At 44.6% G+C, this 17786-nt stretch overlaps 1 long non-coding RNA gene across 2 annotated transcripts in view; it reads right to left on the bottom strand.

The window, feature by feature from the left end:
• Positions 1-249: 249 nt before the first annotated feature.
• Positions 250-17786, bottom strand: part of LOC116819651 (uncharacterized) — a 66146-nt gene continuing 48609 nt past the window's right edge. Inside the window, exons 4-5 of one of the 2 annotated variants that reach the window (XR_012655796.1) lie at positions 13964-17076; positions 250-309 (exon numbers count right to left, since the gene is read on the bottom strand). This is a non-coding gene — a long non-coding RNA (uncharacterized LOC116819651). Of the gene's footprint in view, positions 310-13960; positions 17077-17786 lie in introns of those variants that run through there. The other variant, XR_012655798.1, reaches the window with a different exon arrangement.

Here is a 17786-nt window from a genome sequence, read left to right as displayed (position 1 = left end):
CATTTACAAGTTAAGAAAACAAACATAAGACTAATCCACCTTTCCTGGCTAGTACTTACTATTTTGAACATACAGACTGATTCAGAAAGATTGGAGAAAACCTGGGTGTACGTCTGGTCCCTCTTAGCCCCAAGACGAACAATGAACAAAAAAAAACAGCACAAACAAAGACTTCTCCACAAGATTGAAAGTATCTTGTCCCCCATTGGTCCTCTGGTCAGCTGTCAGCCAGCTTCACTGATCTTTCTTAACCCTTTACAGGTAAAAGAAACATTAACCCTTAGCTATCTGTTTATGACACCCCATGAGCTGAATCAACTGGCATGGGCCAAACACTGTTAGTTCTTTGCTGTTTGTACATAACCCATTGAAGTCAATGGGGCACCAGAGGTGCAGGATTTGCGTGCTTGTGACAAACTGCAGGATCAGGCCTTAAGCTGCTCGTTTAAGATCTACTTCCCAGATCTGATGACAGAATTTGTCCTTTAATGTGTTTGTGATAATGATTTTAATTACAAGTGTCACATTATTTACCTCTGGTACAGTCCTTTACTGTGTGTTGCAAGGAAAGAGCAATAAGCTTAGTATTCACAATCTCTCCCCAGAGTACTCAGGGTTAAATATTCTAAGATGTCTATGCTTCAGTTGTTAAATGAAGAGATTTTTGAGATTCAAGCATTTAAAACTTTTTGGAAATGAAGCCAGAGATTACTGTTTACTTTATCCCATATAGAGCAATGCATCCCAGTCTTATGAAGTGAAACATCATAAAAGCAACTTTGATTACATTAGACACCTCCATGCTCTGAGTGATTTGAAGATATTGTACTTGTTGCAGTGCTTCCAGTCCTGGCACTTCTATTTTTATCCTGAGAATTCACTGTCCTCTCTTTCATTGCTGCCTGTATCAGAAGACCTAAAGCCTGTAACCTAACAGGAAAACTGTCACAAATTACATTTGTGAGCACTGCTGCCTGCAACTTGTCACTATCACATGGGGAATGACTAATGCAGTTGTTTTGGTTAGATTTATAGATTTTTGTTGATCCACCTCAGTGATGTTTCAAGTTTTCTAAGAGTACAATACTTCCTGATAATCAGAAAAAGGTTATTATTGTTATAGTTTGTGCTTTAAGTATACTCCAATTTTGCTTGTCATTGTTTGGGCTTCAGATACATTCATTTAAAACTACAGAACAATTAAATTATAATGCAGATAGATCCTCAGTCCAACTCTTGAGGTAATGAAAGATAGTGGGGTTTCTGTATTCCTATGATTAAGACTGAATGTTTGTTACAGCCATGACTTCTATGACCAAAAAAAGTGACTTTTAAATTTTTGCCTTAGCCAGCTTGCAACTGAGCAACCCTTTCCCACAAATGTTTACAAATCTGATTCTAGATATCTTCAGTGTAGCGCAATATGGGTTTATAAAGATTTTAAATATGATTAAATGCTTTTAACCATTTTAACTGAAAAGCAAAATGTATTGAATTAATTTTTCTCATACTCTCTATTTTGAACAACTTAATGGAAAGTATGTTTTGTCCTTGCTCTTTTTTAACTAAAGTTATTGGTTTTGCAGGTTTCATCATGCAGACAGCCTTTGTTATGAAACGCCATCAGAATATAAATAATTCATTAGCTAATGTAAATTATAGCACTTCATTTTCAAAGCACTGTGCAGGCTTTACATGGATAGAAGCAGCAACTGGTTTTGGCTGTCATTCAGCAGTCTATCCCTAATCCACAAAACAGTTAAGTCCATCCTTATTTAGCAAAGTATTTAAGTATGTGCTTTGCATAGGGATGGACTTAAGCACACGTTTAAATGCTTTGCTGAACTGGATGTAGAGTGAAAAACTGCATAACAGTTTTGATTCTAAATCCCTGGTTTTAGATGATCAGCTTTCTGAAAATTTTATATATTGAAAGGGCCATCATTAGGATTTATGGGGCTTCATGCAGTACTATTAAACTGGTGCCCCTATGCTCAACTTGCTCTTAGCAACACAAACGTATTGGAAAAAACAGTATTGGAAAACTTGCCACTTGCACTTTATTAAAAACAGTTTAATTGTGCTGCCTTCACCCCTAACCTCTGCACAGTGCTGCCTTCACTAACCCCTGTACTTCCCTCCCACCTGCACCCCCAAACCCAGCCCTGTGCTGCCAACATGCCCTGCCGTACTGCCCCCACCCAGTATCTTCCACCCCCATATGCCCAGCAACCCCCATGCCCCTGGCCCCTCACCCAGAGATCTCCACCACAGATCCCTATACCCAGCAATCTCCCACCCACAGACCCTCACACTGCCCAGCACCCCTCTTACAGCCCCCCTCAAACTGCCCAGCACCCCATATTCCTGAGGGAATTCAGCACCAAACAATTAAATTCTGTACACAATACTTTAAAATTCTGCAAATTTTGTCAATAAATAAATGTGGAGGCTCCAGCACCGCAGTGGCAAGCTTAGGCCACTGGCTGCATGGAGGTGAGAAATCAGCTTGCAGCCTTCCCCCTCCCCTCCTAGGATAAGGACTTGGCAGTGAGATACATCTGTCAAAAGGCCACAGGGAAGTGTTTTACATGATGGGTGGGATCTGAGCCATGACCCAAAATACATTTGAATGACAAAAAAGAAATAGCTGATACCAATGGCTGACTCCCGCCCTCATCCAGGCCCTTGCTTGCCTCTGCTCTGGGCCATCAGCTCCCAAATGGCCTTTCATTCTCCCTAATCCTGAAAAGTAAAGAGGTGCTTGGGATGTGCAGTTTAATAAGAAAAGGAATTATATTGAGGCACCAACCTTTTTTTCTGTCCTGATTTACACACCTGGTTGTCACACACGGCTCAGTGGGATTGTACTGGGTATAACTCAGCATGCAGTTTGAACAATGGTTCAACAGTGGGGCTGGAGCCATAACCAGCCAAGTTTCATTTGAACAGTGGCTCTTGTTTTGGATTATTTAAGGCAGTTTTTAAAGGCTTTTCCCACAGGTGAGGAAAAAGGTGCTGCATTCTTGAAGGGACCCTTAAAATTCCACTCAGCTCTGCACTGTTTAGAACTCTCATTCAAAATGCTACCAGCTTGAGAGAGAGCCCTGGAGATACTTGGATCCACAAGAAAAAAAAATTATGTCCCTTTTTCCTAAATAAAAGTTTTCAGCTATTCCAGCCTTGTCAAGTGTGAGTCCATCTTCCTCCCCAGCTAAGAGGTCACTTCCTCCCTTGCATTCTGCAGTCCTAATTGCCTCTTTTCTGCTCCAGGTACACCCCACTTCTCCCATTGTTTTAATGTCAGTTTCCTCCTGTTGACACTGGCATATTGTGAATGGTAGGAAGAGCAAACACCACCTTCTTTTATTTTCCTTTAACTTTCCCACCTCCCCAGCCTGGTTGTGTGTCTCTCCCTCTTCCCAACCCATGTCCGCTGCTGATCCCTGCTGGGGAAGGGAGGAAAGGAAAGGTGACAGTCCAAAGGGAATCCTCCACATCTGGGCTTAAACTTCAGAGAAGAGGGAGGCAGAGTGAAAATGGGACTAGGAGAGAGATTGCGGGGAGTTGCCGACAGGACAGGGCATGTGGGCAGAAGAGCGGAGACGTGCAGGTACAGTGTGGGGCTGCTGGGAACAGCTGCTCTCCCCCGGGGCCACTAGCCTGCTCCCCAGGAGGTCCTAGCACATTTGTTGCTTGATCACTGGGCCAGACAAAGAACCCCCCCACTCTTTTCCCTTCCCAGCCCAGCTCCCCCCAGCAATACCCAGCCCAGTTCCTCATCTGTTCCTTGAAGTCCTGTGCACACCTCTACCCCCTACCAAGTTTAACTCCTCCCCCAGCCTCCAGGTATCCCCCCTGCTCCATTCCCAGCCTTGCCTGCCCCCCCCGCCCCTGCATGGCACAGCTACCCCCAGCAATCCCCAGCCTGGTTCTTCCTCCCCCCCACGCCAATCCTCGAAGTCCTGTGCTCACCTCTACCCCCAAGCTTGGCTCCTCCCCTTCCCAGCCTCTGGGTATTACCCCCGACTCTGTTCCCAGGCTTGCTTGGTCCTCCCCTCCCTGCCCCGGCTCCCGCTGCTCACTCACATGTAAACTATCCTGCCTGGCTCCATGAGGCCCCGCCCTAGCCAGAGCTCTCAGCCCTCTGGCTGAGGAGTGAGTGGGCAGAGGGGAGGGGCCAGGGGGTTGGGGAGAAGCCTGCTGGCCCAGCATGGGGGAGGGGCTGGAGAGGAGAGGAGGCTGCGCCACAGCCAGTGAGGGTGGTGCCCAAAATTTATGGGTGCGCTAAGCAGCCACATATGCCTAAGTATGGCCTTGCCTATTGGGATGGAACTTTCCAGGCAAGGTCCTAGCTTGAGCAAAACCGGTATATGTGTGTGTGTGTGTGTGTACGTACATGTACAACAGTGAATTTCCACGATTATATATATAAAACAATAAAAATGCTTGACTTTTAAAAAAATCCTTTCTAGCTAAAATGATTCAGGGTTGAAAGTTATAATAAAGAAAGAGCCTTCACTGAGGTATCTTTGCTTACCTTGCAGATAATTGCTATTTGTAACACAGTGGATTGCCCTATGAGCTGGAGAGCCATGGACTAAGATAAGCCAACCTGACTGCAGGAGTGGGTGGGTCAGATTCTGTGACCTGCAATGTATAGGAGGTCAGAGTAGATGATCACTATGGTGTCTTCTGGCCTTAAAGTCTAACGAGCGCCACCTCAGGAAAATCGGGCAAATTCCCCATAAAGCAGAAAGTGGCTAAGTAATAAGAAAGACTGGTAATAATGCCTTACGCAGTAATAAAGCCTAGCTGGGGAAAGAGCTGGAGAAAGAGTCATCCAGAAAGCTCAGAGAGTAAGGAAAAGCTCTCCAGGCAGGGTGGCCTGGGAGATACCCTGGTTAAGCAGGGAACAGACAGCGAGACCCAGAGGAGAACTTAAAAGGCTGGGTAGGAAGTGGCCCAAGGAAAACTGTAGTGCAGGTTTAGGAGCAGACCTAGCTGTTCAGTACAGGGCCAAGGGCCAGATCCCAGAATAAAGGGTGGGCTGGCTTCCCCAACCAGCCCCAAGGAAGGGAGTATAGAAACTCACCAGAAGGGCTATTGAGCTCAGCAAGGGGGCTACAGGATAAACTGAGGAAAAGCCCCAGAGAGAGGGAAGAATTTTTGTTTGCATAAAAGACATTTGTTGGGACTTTCAGTTTGGACAATTGGGACCCCAGAAGAGGTGGACTTAGGATGCTAACTGGCTGACGGGTTGAGGGACTGTTGGGAGGGGCTTCTAGCCCAGTGAAAGAGCTGCTATACCATGCCTGGGCATCAGGAGGCACTTTGTGGTAAGAGGACTCATTTATAAAATTAATTTGGATGATTAATGAGTCTTTGAAAAAGAGGGTGAAATCCTGACTCCACTGATTGCAATGGGAGTTTCTCCACTGATTTCCATAGAGACAGGATTTCACCTTAGGATTTGTTTGTTTGGCTTTGTTTTGTTTTTTGGGGTTGCTTTTTTTTTTGGTTCCTTTTGCAAAGGGTGCAGCCAAGAAATGATTCATTAAGCATGTGCACATGGCTAAATACATTGCATAATATAGTCCTGTTAGTCAATAGGTATGTTGACTAACTGCCTGAAGATGTTGTGAAGGCCAAGACTATAACAGGGTCCAAAAAAGAACTCGATAAATTAAAGGACGATAAGCCCATCAATGGCTATTAGTTAAGATGGGCAGGGCTGGTGTCCCTACCCTCTGTTTGCCAGAGGCTGGGAGTGAGTGACGGGATGGATCACTTGGTGATTGCCTGTTCTGTTCATTCCCTCTGGATCACCTGGCACTGGCCATTGTTGGAAGACAGGATACTGGGCCTTTGGTCTGACCCAGTATGGCTGTTCTTCTGTTCTTATGCAGGTACATTCTGGGCTGGCAGAAGAACTGCTGCAGCTTCTGTAAATTGGGCAGGTCCTGAGGCAAGGGCAGATGCTTCTGTTCCAGCAGATCATGTGAGGAATGAGCTTTTGCTTCAGCCTCTCTGGATCTTGTAAAGTAAAAGGGCTCTTGAGAAGTTATAACTTTTGAAAGGATTGAGGACAGAGTTTTAAGGCTTTGTAAATTGCTCAAGAGGGAGCTCTGCAAAAATGTACCTTTATGAGCTCTGGAGAGATGAAAAGTTGCTCATCCTGCTACACAGACTTTAAGGCTCACAGGAAAAAGTCCTCCTGACCTGAGTACCAACCAAGACCTATTGGATAGGGCATTCTTATAGTACCTGTCCAAATTCTTTTAGATTATAGAAATTAAGTGTGCTATTGGGTTTGTTTGTAAGCCAGTAGGATTTTGAACTTCTGGAGAGTGCCTTGTCATATTATTTGTTCTGTGAACAGTCTTTTGAAACTAAGATATTAAATATAGTAATATGTACAAAAATGTACTAATGAAACACTAAGGATGCACGATAAATGCTCAAAGCCAGGAAAGGCCAAAATTAAGGTTGGACATAAAAACTTGCCTCCGACACCTTGTATCATAAAACAGACATTTGATCACATGCATATTTTGAATGGAATTCATTTAAACAGATGATCAGTATCTAATTGAAAACCTAAATAGACCAAGTTCCTATACTGAAGTCAAACAAAATTCCCTATTGTCTGTCAAGAATGCTTTAATTAGCACCAGTCTTACTTTGGGAGAGACAAGTATGTGTTTGTGGTTCCTATCCCATCAACTGATATCGAATTGACACAGAAGCTACAGTGTGCAATCAACTAGCTGAAAAGACACTAGCCCTTAATCCTATTAGCCTGATTCTGACAATTTTGTGAAATATATTAATGATTTAATGACAGGATTGTACTAAACTATTCAGTAGTATCTGATTAGCCGTGAGTGGTAGGCAGTGCTTAATTTGTAATGAAAGACCTGCCAGGGGTCAAGCAATTATTTTACTTTCAGAACTTACGTGGCCAGCGTAGAGGTGCCAGGGCTATGAACTACCAAGCATAGACGTGCTGGGGTTTATCCCTGGTGGTAGGTAACAGGAAAAGAAATCAAATTTTTACAGCATGAATGAGAAAACTATAGTATATTCCATGAACAAATAGCTGATGGGGGAATATATTTCTGTTGAAATCATTTTCATTTTGCTTCTTTGTGTCTGGGTGAGAGAGTGAAAGAGCTAGGTGCAGGTACAGAAATAAAAGGATTACATGATGTTATACCACATGATGATGTCTTCATACTAACCCCAAACTTGGGCTAAAACTCCATCTACAAGGTAATTAACATTTTTTTAGATTTTAAGTTGTATTCTTTATCTATCACAGATTTTATATATTCCCATTGCTGTAGCATCTGAGTATCTTCCAAGAATTTAATAATAGAATTAACAGTAAGTATCTCATTTTCTTCCTTCCCAATCTTTAGGAGACATATCTTGATAAACAGGTCAGTTTATTTTAATCTAATTACGTTTGTGTGAGTGGGTGTGTTGTGAGTATGAAAAGCTTATTGAGGGAAACATGAGTCAACAGTTTAAATAAAGTTTTTGTTTAAATATAGTGTCTCATCTGATGCCCATCTGCCCTATCCATAAGCAATACTGCAGGTGTCCACAGTAGCTTGGCATTACTTTGTTTTTCTGCAGTAGAGCCAGTAATCGCTGATTTGTTGCCTTGTTCATTTCACTGTGCTTACCTGCTGTTGCTAGCCATTTGTGTTTTAAAGTATTTTAACCAAAATGTTGCTCTTTAATTCTATTTTGATATACAAGATACTGTATTCTTCTGTTATTTATTTTTAAGGTTATCATTCATTAGGGAAAAAAATCATAACTTACTTGAAGTCACTTTAACTGATACATGTGCACTCACTACATTTTAAAGCTAAAAGTGCCATCCTTTCATCCACCATTCATGTTCTAGTCTATGGGAAGAAGAGATGACTGAGCCAACACTGTGAACTTAAACCTCTTTCAAATTTTATTGGTGGGGGTATGATGCTGTATGAAAGAAAGATGATCGTGTTTACACTGGTGTATCACCACCGTTGCACAATTAGAATACATCCTGTACAAAGTATGTTGTGTAAGGCATCATTGGAAAAGTTATGGTCTGCTGAGTATGATTATCCTGTCTATATTCATGGACAGCGGGTGAACCCCGGGCTGAGGGAGGCTAACCCCTGTCCCGGCCCTTCCCTTCTGCTAGAGTTGCCAACCTTCTGCTCACATAAAACAGAACACCATTGCCCCACCCCTCCTCTGAAACCCCATGCCCATGTCCCTCCTTCTCCAAGGCCCTGCCCCTGCTCACTCACTCACTCATTTTCACTGGGCTGGCTCAGGGGGCTGGGGTGCGGTAGGGGGTGAGCGCTCCCACTGGATGGGTGGGCTGTGGGCTTGGGCCAGAAGTGATGAGTTCAGAGTGCAGAAGGGGGCTCCAGGCTGAGGATGGTTGGGATGTGAGAGGGGATGAGGGCTCTGGTTGGGAGTGCAGGCTCTGGGGTGGGGTCAGGGATGAGGGGTTTGGGGTGAAGGCGGAGGCTTCCAGCTGGGGGGTGGAGCTGAGGGGTTCGGAGTATGGGAAGGGGCTGGATGGGGGTGCAGACTCTGGGATGGGGCTGGGGATGAGGAGTTTGGGATGTAGGAGGGTGCTCTGGGCTGGGACCAAGAGGTATGGAGGGCGGGAGGGGGAACTGAGCTGGAGCAGGGGGTTGAGGTGTGCATGTGGGGGTCAGGGGTACAGGGTCTGGGCAGTGCTTACCTCAAACAGCTCCTAGAAGCCGTGGCAAGTCTCGCCTCTGGTTGTTACGCAGAGCCGTCTGCAGGCACCACCCCTGCAGCTCCCATTCACCATGGTTCCTGGCCAATGGGAGTTGCGGGGGCATTGTTTGGAGCAGGGTCAGAATGTGGAGCCCCCTGGCTGTTCCTACATGTAGGAGCCAGAGAGGGGCCATGCTGGCTGTTTCCCAGGAGGTGCTGCCAACTGGACAGTCAATGGCAGCTGCTGGGGTCCCTTTTCAACCAGGTGTTCTGGTCGAAAACAGGACACCTGGTCACCCTACCTTCTGCCCAAGGCCCCACCCCTCCCACTGAAACCCAGAGGCCTCCCCCATGTGGCCCCCAGCCCCAGGCACATGTGCTGTGGGTATAAACTGCAGACTGTGACATCACTCTCACAGAACACCAGTGGGCAGCGCGGCCTTGTGCCCTCAGCTCCGGAGTGCTGGGTGGGTAGGCAGGTGATGCAGCCTGTGGCCCTCCCCAGCCCTGGAGTGCAGGCTGGCCCCCATTAGCCCCACTCCAAGCCTGGGGCCCCAGCCACGGGGGAAGAGCGCCCCACAGCACAGCACTGGGAAGCAGGAACGGGCCAGGGAGTGGAGTATGGGCAGGGCCACGTAAGGCCTGTAGTATTTCTGGGTAACACGCCCAAGACAGATTTACATCAAGGCTAGCCATCCTGCTTGATGGCCTATTAAGATTAATTAGCTCTTCCAGGGACCGTTCCTGAGATCTCTTCAGCAAGCAAGCAATGAATGCCTCATGACTCAGCAAGGCACATGTGACCCAGGCCTCCATGTTTGTGCCAGTAACTTTCCATGCATATGTGCTGTGGGTATAAATTGCAGACTATGACATCGCTTTGTCTTCACTTCTGCACCATTTCCCTGGACTGTGATTTTCTAACAGGAAAGAAGTATTGAACAAAGGACTGATGGTCTCTAGTCTTTTGCGTGATCCAGAGAGACTATTTGCAGGCTACCAGAATTACCATCACTGCTATTATCCTGAACTACAGACTCTGAAATCAGTTGTAATGTACATGATTCCTTTAATCATTTAATAATTCTCTTCTTTTATTTTTTTAAAATAAATCTTTAGTTAGTTTAATAAAGATTGGCTGCAGCATGATATTTGGTGTCATCCTGAAAGTACATGGTGACCTGGGCGTGAGTGTCTGATCCTTTGGAATTGGAAGAACCTGATGTGTGGTGAACTTTGGTTTTAATAAACTTTCATCACTAAATCCAGTTATTTTGGTGGTAACCAGGGGCTGGAATGCCTAGAGGTTGTTGTGTGGCTCTCTGTGAAATAGTGTAGTGACACAAGAGCTCACTTTTGTTACTGGCTTAGTGAAATCTTATGACAGAATATGCCATCAGTTTTGGGATGTGTCAGCCCTGTTTCCTACAGTCTGTCCTGAATTTGGCATTCTCAGCTGTGTCCCATACCAGACAGCATGACAGGTGGACTTATATCCTCAGAACTGAACCAACCCGTCCTCAGCTTGAGCTCTCAATTGAATTCAAAAGTGGAAGGAGACTTGTTTCTATTTAAGGAGTCATCAAAGTCTTTGGCTATTCTCGCAAGAATTTGTCTTGACATGCTGAAAATCAAGTGGGAATACCTGATCTTGTAAGATTTTTGGCTACTTTGGGTTAAAATTTTACAAGATCTTATGAGTTTTTAGGTTTTCTACAGAATCTGAATATAAACTTGAACTCTAGACCTGATTTGATTTTGCACCTGAATCTGAACTTTGCCTCATTGGTTCATCTCTAGCTGGAAGGAATACTTCTATTCACATAACATTAGACACATTTTTTTTCTTTCAGTTGTCTGCATATGAAGCCAGTGGAAATCGTTATGTACACATCCAAAGGCAGAATGTAACCCACTGTAGGCACATCGGGTAATATAAATCCTCAGAAACACTCTGAGAGCAAAACATATTCCCTGGGGTAGACCTAAACCATGTGGCACATAGCATGTTATGTCACATGTATGAAGAGATTCTGAAAGAACAGAAACAGACAGACATAACTATATCAGGTTAATATGGCACATATATTTGTGTAAGTGAATGAATAATAAAAACAACTTTGTATTTAACATCTTTTTCATATCTAACATGCACAGTCAGTACAACATGAATCATAGCTTATTCTCTATGTAATGATACAATTTAATGGTCAAATTGTACAGCCTGCAAGTCCCTTAAGAGCAGCACGAGAAATCAGCTGATGTGCTACAGCACATCTACTAGTTATGATCTATTGGATGGCAGCCAAGAATGGAGAAAATGGCCAGAAGTTCTCAATACAGTAGTGTAGTAAAGGTTGCCTTCTTTGTGGGAAGATACAGCTCCCAAACTAATTGAAAAGGTTTAAGAGTCTAAGATGGGTCTTAGTGGTAGATTTTTTTTTTTCTGCAGGTGGGACTACACAGATCTGTTTTAAAGAGAGCTGTTTCTCTGAGGTGCGTGTATTATTTTGTTTTTTTAGTTGAAGCAGTTCCAACCTCTATGCATCCTCTTCATTATATATATCTGCATTTATACCTTGATCAGTGTTTGGAGTTAAATCTTGATACAATAACAGAAACATAAAAGAATCTTTACAAATAATTTCCCACATATTTTGTCTTCAGTGCAGAGTTACCTTTGATATGGTGACTCTATACTAATTTTCATATTCACTGTCTGAGAAATTTCTCCCCTGTGTGTTTACTATTATTGCATAACATATACCAACAATAAATGTCTCTTTCCAAACGGAAGTGGATGATAGTAACGTTCCTTGTGCTTTTCTGCATGCTTTTGTCCTTGTGCTTCTCATTATTGTCTCCTGCTGCCTGAAGTATTATTTCCAGAAATTAGACTCTGGTAGGGGCTGCAAAAATATGAACTGTTTCCTCAGAGGGGCCCTGGGTGACCTGGAAGATTCAATGTCATTTGAGGATTTATAACGTCTTTGAGAACAAGAATCAATAACTTTAACTTCAGACTAGTAATAGGCACTTTGCTTTGATAAAGTAGATTCCACTTTTAGTGGGTTTTAACAGAATCACATTACACAGGCTATTTACTATTAGAAATAATGAAGACATACTAAGCATTCCAGTCAGAACAAATGACGGTCTCTACGTTCTGCTCAGGGCTCATTCTAAAAATTGTATGAATGCACCATGCAATTTGTTTCCACTGTTCACAGCAGCAAAAATCTGACTAGTCCATTCTGTTAATGTATGTTTGGTCACACTAAATGCAGTAGGCCAAGTTCTGCTGTCAGTTGTGCTGTTAACTTTAGTAGGTGTAACAAAGGACAGTGTCTGACCGAGTACATTTGCCTGCTCCTGAGGCTCACTTCCATGGTTGTAAAGGGCACTATAGGTGCAGAGGTCCCCTTAAGTTCCCACTTCAGGCCTTTATACTGTCTCTGTTCTTCACCTGGCTCTAGGAGCAAACAAATAAAGGAAAAGTCCTCTTCTCTCTTTCTTCCCTTATGAGAGAGAGAAGTTCATAGGAAATTAAAGAGAAATAAGGGTGAGCTGGAACTGAGGCAGTCTTCCTGGATCAGCCCTTTGGGCTTAGTCTAGATGAGGTCTACCTCCAGGACCGCGGTGTGCAAACTTTTCCAGTTGTACTCTGCTTCCTCCACAGTGGAGCTTGGGCTGAAGACAGAGCTGGGGGTGGAACTGGGGATGGGGGAGAAGCTAGAGGCACTGGACTAGGGCAGAGGGAATGAGGGCAGAGCTGGGCGGGAGATGGAACAGAGTGCAGAGTGGAGCTGGGGCTGGAGCGGGGTTGGAGGAGAATCTGGCTTGGAGGCAGAACAGGAATAGTCCCACTACAGCGTTGGAGGCAGAGCTGGTCTCAAAGTGGAGCAGGCCCATGCCCAGAAGGGGCCCTGGCCTGCTCCACTTGCACTGCACTCTGAGACCCCACTGGCTCCCCACCACCACCACTTGCTCCTCTCCACCCCCTGGCCCCACCTGCTGGGTCCTCTGTCCCCTGGCCTGACCACAGTGCACCTCTGGCTCAGGGCAGTGTCTTCTTACCACCACCTGTGGGGCCCACCTGTCTCCCTGGAGCTGAGCCACTTGGGACTGGTGCAGAAGCCTGGCCAGTCTCAGACAACCAGACAGTCAACGGCCTGGTCAGCAATGCTGACTGGAGCTGCCAGGATCCCTTTTTGGCCTGGTGTTCTGGTTGAAAATTGGACACCTGGTCATCCTCCTAGGGAGCGGGGGTTCTGTGTGGGGTGCTGGGCAGTAGTGGTGGGCGGTGGGCAGGTGACACTGGGCACGGGTGGTTTTGTGCAGGGTGTTGTGCATTTTTGGAGTGGGTTTGGAGGGAGTGCTGGGAATACTGGCCATATGGAGTCAGGGGGATGTTAGGTGCAGGGGCTGTATGGCATAGAATGCCCACCCCTGAGGGGAAGGGGCATGCTGGCAGCACAGGGCCGGGTGGGCCACTGTGCGTATAGCAAATGATTGTTTGTTAATAGTGCCCTTGCACTGGGCTTGGTGGAGCAGGGCACTCTCGCTCTGGGGACTGATCCCCCCATGCCATGGTCCATTGTCTCCATGGGAGCCCACAAATATGTTTGGCATCGGGCCCACAAAAGGTTAATCCAGCCCTGCCTGCCCCAGGTGGAGGTTGACCTGGATAGTGGAGCTGAACAGGATTGGTGGAGGAACAAGGCTGGGGTTGTAGCTTTTCTGGCCATCAGTTCCTTCAGCAGCTGTTGCTGTTGTGTGTTCTGAATTTGCTGCTGGGTAGTCTGCTACTGCAGCAATTGCTCTTGGAACTGCTGTTGTTGAGTGGCTTGCTGCTGCTGCATCTCTGCTAATCACTTTTACCAATGCTCCGATTCTGTCTTACGCAGAACAGCTGAGCTTTATTCCCTCTAAGGCTTTTATTTTTAAACCCTTGTATCAGGTATGGTCATGCCTATTTCCCACCATTTATAGGGGGCAGAGGTCCCCTCAAGTCCCTGCTTCAAGTCCGTATAGTGTCTTTCTACCCCAATGGACATCCAAGGAGGTTCTTGGAGCAAAGAAACATAATAAAAGTCCTCTTCCCTCGCTTATGGGAGAGGGGAAAGTAGAGAAGTAAGGGTGACCTACAACTCAGGCAGTCTTCTTGGATCAGCCTTTTGGGTTTAGTCTAAATGGAGTCTACCACCATCCCTTTCTCATGGGGTGTGCTGGGTCATGCAGCTTCAGAAATAGTGAGGCTTGTTACTGTCTCCCTGTTCGCAGGCCTGTATCTGCTGTCTGAGGTGGGGCAGTCTTCTTCCTGTTCTCTGCTCCTGCCTGTGGCAGGTTTTCCCTTTTATGCAGTCTCCCCCTCCCCACCCACACAACAAGCCTTGCAAGTGGAGACTCATTGGGGTTGAACAGGCCCAGAAGAGCTCATTAGACTTCTCTCTGCCACAGTGAGGGAATGCCCCTTCAGAGGCACATAGGTCCCAAAGAGTGACATATGCCATATGCAAGGTGCACTGATCTTGAGCAGGCTGACCTGAGGACAGTTTGTCCATTGTGAGTTTGATCCTGCCCCCTCCACCCCTTGAAAGCAATAGGCATAGGTGGGAAGGAGGTGGAAGGGACCTACATCCTGTCTCCAGGGCCAGGATGTAAACTCATGCCACTCAGAGTTTATGTGGGGGGAACATATCTTATGTTAAAAAAGTCCCAGCATCCTCCAAACAGATCTCCAGGGATTGTGATCACTTCCCGTCCAATTCAAAGCTAGAGGAGGTAACTAAAGCCCTCCTATTGCAGAAGGGAGGAGAGGGTGACTGGCACTGAGATTCCAATAGATGAAACAGAAACAAGAATTACATCTTTATTGGGCATGGAGTGGCTGTGAGGGGAGAGGGGAGCTCATTCTATTGTGTATAGGTGTAACGTGGAGTCCTGAAGCAGTATATCAGCCTTCCTGTGTTAGAAATGAGCCGAAAGGGAGAACTTATGCTTACAGATGTGCCATTTGCATAATTAAAGATGTGCTGGGTCATCTCATTTGGTTCAAATCCTAATTCCTCAAACAATTTTTACTCAGGCAAACTCCCACCCTTATATGAGTTCTGCCCAAGTAAGAACAGAGTAAATGTTGAGTAAGAACCTCAGGATTTGGCCCTCTTTGAGTTTGGCATAGAAATTAGCCATGCATTATAGTGGGATTGATGTGACTGGAAGTACACTATGTACAATTTCATAGAACAGAACATTTACTGAAATCCAAATAATGTTCTTTTTTATCATTCTTTCAATGCAAAGTGAAACAATGTTATGAAATGAAGCTATTTCATTGCTTAACAGCTCTTTTCAAATTAAATAACTAGGTCACCCATTCGCTATAAAACATTGTGCTTGCAAAATCTAGTTGCAAAAACATAGGTGTTTTTCCAAATCTAGTCTTTTTATTTTTTAGCTAGAGCATGTGTGAAGAACGTGGGAGGTAGCTGTAGTACTTTTTATGAATGTTATATATATATATGTGGGATTAGTGGTTATTGTATTGCTGGTTAAAAGATGACAGTTAAATCATACAGTAATCCAAATCAATGATAGCAGACAGAATTCAATTGCCTGTGCTCAGTTGGACAATATCTGGTATCCACTGCAGGAAGATTACCTCTGCCCCTCTTTAGACATACATAACCCAGTTTGATCAGGTTCAGGAGTCCTAATGGAAACCGCAGGAGATCAACATGCAGGAACTCTGATTCAAAAGAACTTTGAAATGGATAAAAGCCTGTGACCTGAGATCCATGTGAAGAAAACTCTTCTTCCCCCCACCCGCCAAGTTGTGGGTCAGACTGTCAGAGAGGCAGTAGTTGCTGGGGCAGCCTGTCTCACTCAGCCCCAGTGCTTTGGCGGTGTCTTGGTTAAGCACAAGCTACTTGAAGCTAGCCAGGTAGGGAAATGAAAACTTAGGCTTTTGTTATTTTTAACCCTTTTCTTTCTGTTTTGATGTTCCTCTGGATAAATAAATCATACTATGTTGTGAAGAGGCTATTCTGTCACTGCTTTTACCAGCTGGTCACAGCTCTCACAGAGGACTCGATAGAAGGTGGCAGACCCAGTTGGACCTGCAGTAATACAGTTGGGAAATGGGGTGCTCTAAACTGATGATCAAGCAAAAGGTGGGGTGAATCATAGGGCTGCACTCAGAAGTGTGGGTACTGTACATGGCACTTGAAAGAAATGCCATGGAGAGACAGATCATCGGTCTAGCTCACCTTAGAACTGTAACAGGATGAAAAAACAAAAAAAGTAAAACAAGGCTGAAATAACCCATTTGTTTTCACACATTACAACTTCAGAAACATAATTGTTTTAAAAAAATACAAAGTGCCTGTGACAGGCTCGTTCACAGAAACCCCCATGAGATTGTCGCCTGATGTGCTGAAACTACTTCTGAGCCTGTTTTCTCTGATGACTTGGGAGTTCAGAACCCTGTCTTGTTGAGTCAGACATGCTAACCTGTTGCAACACACACCCAGGGTCTGAACCACGTCCCCAAAGCTGCAGACTTAGCTGAAAATGGCTTAGCAAGTACTCCTGTCTCCAGCACCCAGACACCCAGCTCTCAATGGGATCCAAACCCCAAATGAATCCGTTTTACTCCGTATAAAGCTTATACAGGGTAAACTCATAAATTGTCTGCCCTCCAGAACACTGATAGAGAGAGATGCACAGCTGTTTGCTCCCCAACTTACTCTGGGTTGGTTAATTAATAAACAAAAGTGATTTTATTAAGTATAAAAAAGTAGGATTTAAGTGGTTTCAAGTTATAACAGACTGAATAAAGTAAGTTACCAACCAAAATAAAACAAAACAAGCAAGTCTAAGTCTAATACATTTAAGAAACTGATTACAGGTAAATCTCACCCTCAGAGATGTTCCAATAAGCTTCTTTTACAGACTAGTTTCAGAGGGGGAGCTGTGTTAGTCTGTATCAGTAAAAACAATGAGGAGTCCTTGTGACACCTTAGAGACTAACAAATTTTTTTGGGCATCTGATGAAGTGGTTTATAGCCCATGAAAACTTATGTCCAAATAAATCTGTTAGTCTCTAAGGTGCCACAAGGACTCCTCATTGTCACAGACTAGACGACTTCTTAGTCTGGGCCCAATCCTTGCCCAGGTACAGTTCTTGTTAGTTCCAGCTCAGGTGGTAACTAGAGGTTTTCTCATGACTGCTGCCCTCTTTGTTCTCTTCCACCCCCTTTTATAGCTTTGGCACAAGGCTGGAATCTTTTGTCCCTCTGGTTCCCACTCCTCCTAAATGGAAAAGCGTCAGGTTTAAAAAGGATTCCAGTATCATATGACATGGTCACATGTCCTGTGAAACCCCTAGTCTCCATTCTTCCAGGGCTGCTTGGTATACCCCCGGAAGGTTTGCCGGTAAACAGAGCCATTTACAGGTGACTGATTCTGAAGCACCCTTAGTGGCTTCCACTAACATGTTTACATCGGTAATACAAGTTTATTTCTTATTCTCCTAATTCCAGACAGAGAAATAATACATACAAATAATTGGAATGAACACACTCAGTAGATCATAAGCTTTGTAATGATACCCTACAAGAGACCTTTTGCATAAATCATATTCCAGTTACATTATATTTATACTAATAAGCATATTTCCATAAACGTATGGAATGCAACATCACAGTGCTCAATGCATTAGTGCCACTGTCTCAAACAATAAAGGTTTCATATGGTTATTATGGACCTTCGTTTGACTATATGCTTTATGGATAAAATCCTATTGAGTTCAGATCCATGGGTCTGTGCTGATAACTTCCTGAAAGGGTGGCCATCGCCTGTACATTGTAACTCTGCATTCAAATTGTCAAATAATGAAGGGGAACTTCAGTGTCAGGTTTCAGTTGTAATGCTAATTAAGCATGGAGTTTGTAATGAAAATGCTAAACAGGTTTGAACATAGCAATTCTGTCAGATTTGTTTTGGTAATGATTAGAGAACAA

This window comes from Chelonoidis abingdonii, chromosome 1, assembly GCF_003597395.2.
Source record: "Chelonoidis abingdonii isolate Lonesome George chromosome 1, CheloAbing_2.0, whole genome shotgun sequence".
Classification (NCBI taxonomy): Eukaryota; Metazoa; Chordata; order Testudines; family Testudinidae; genus Chelonoidis; species Chelonoidis abingdonii.
This window is presented reverse-complemented; position numbering and strand designations above follow the sequence as displayed.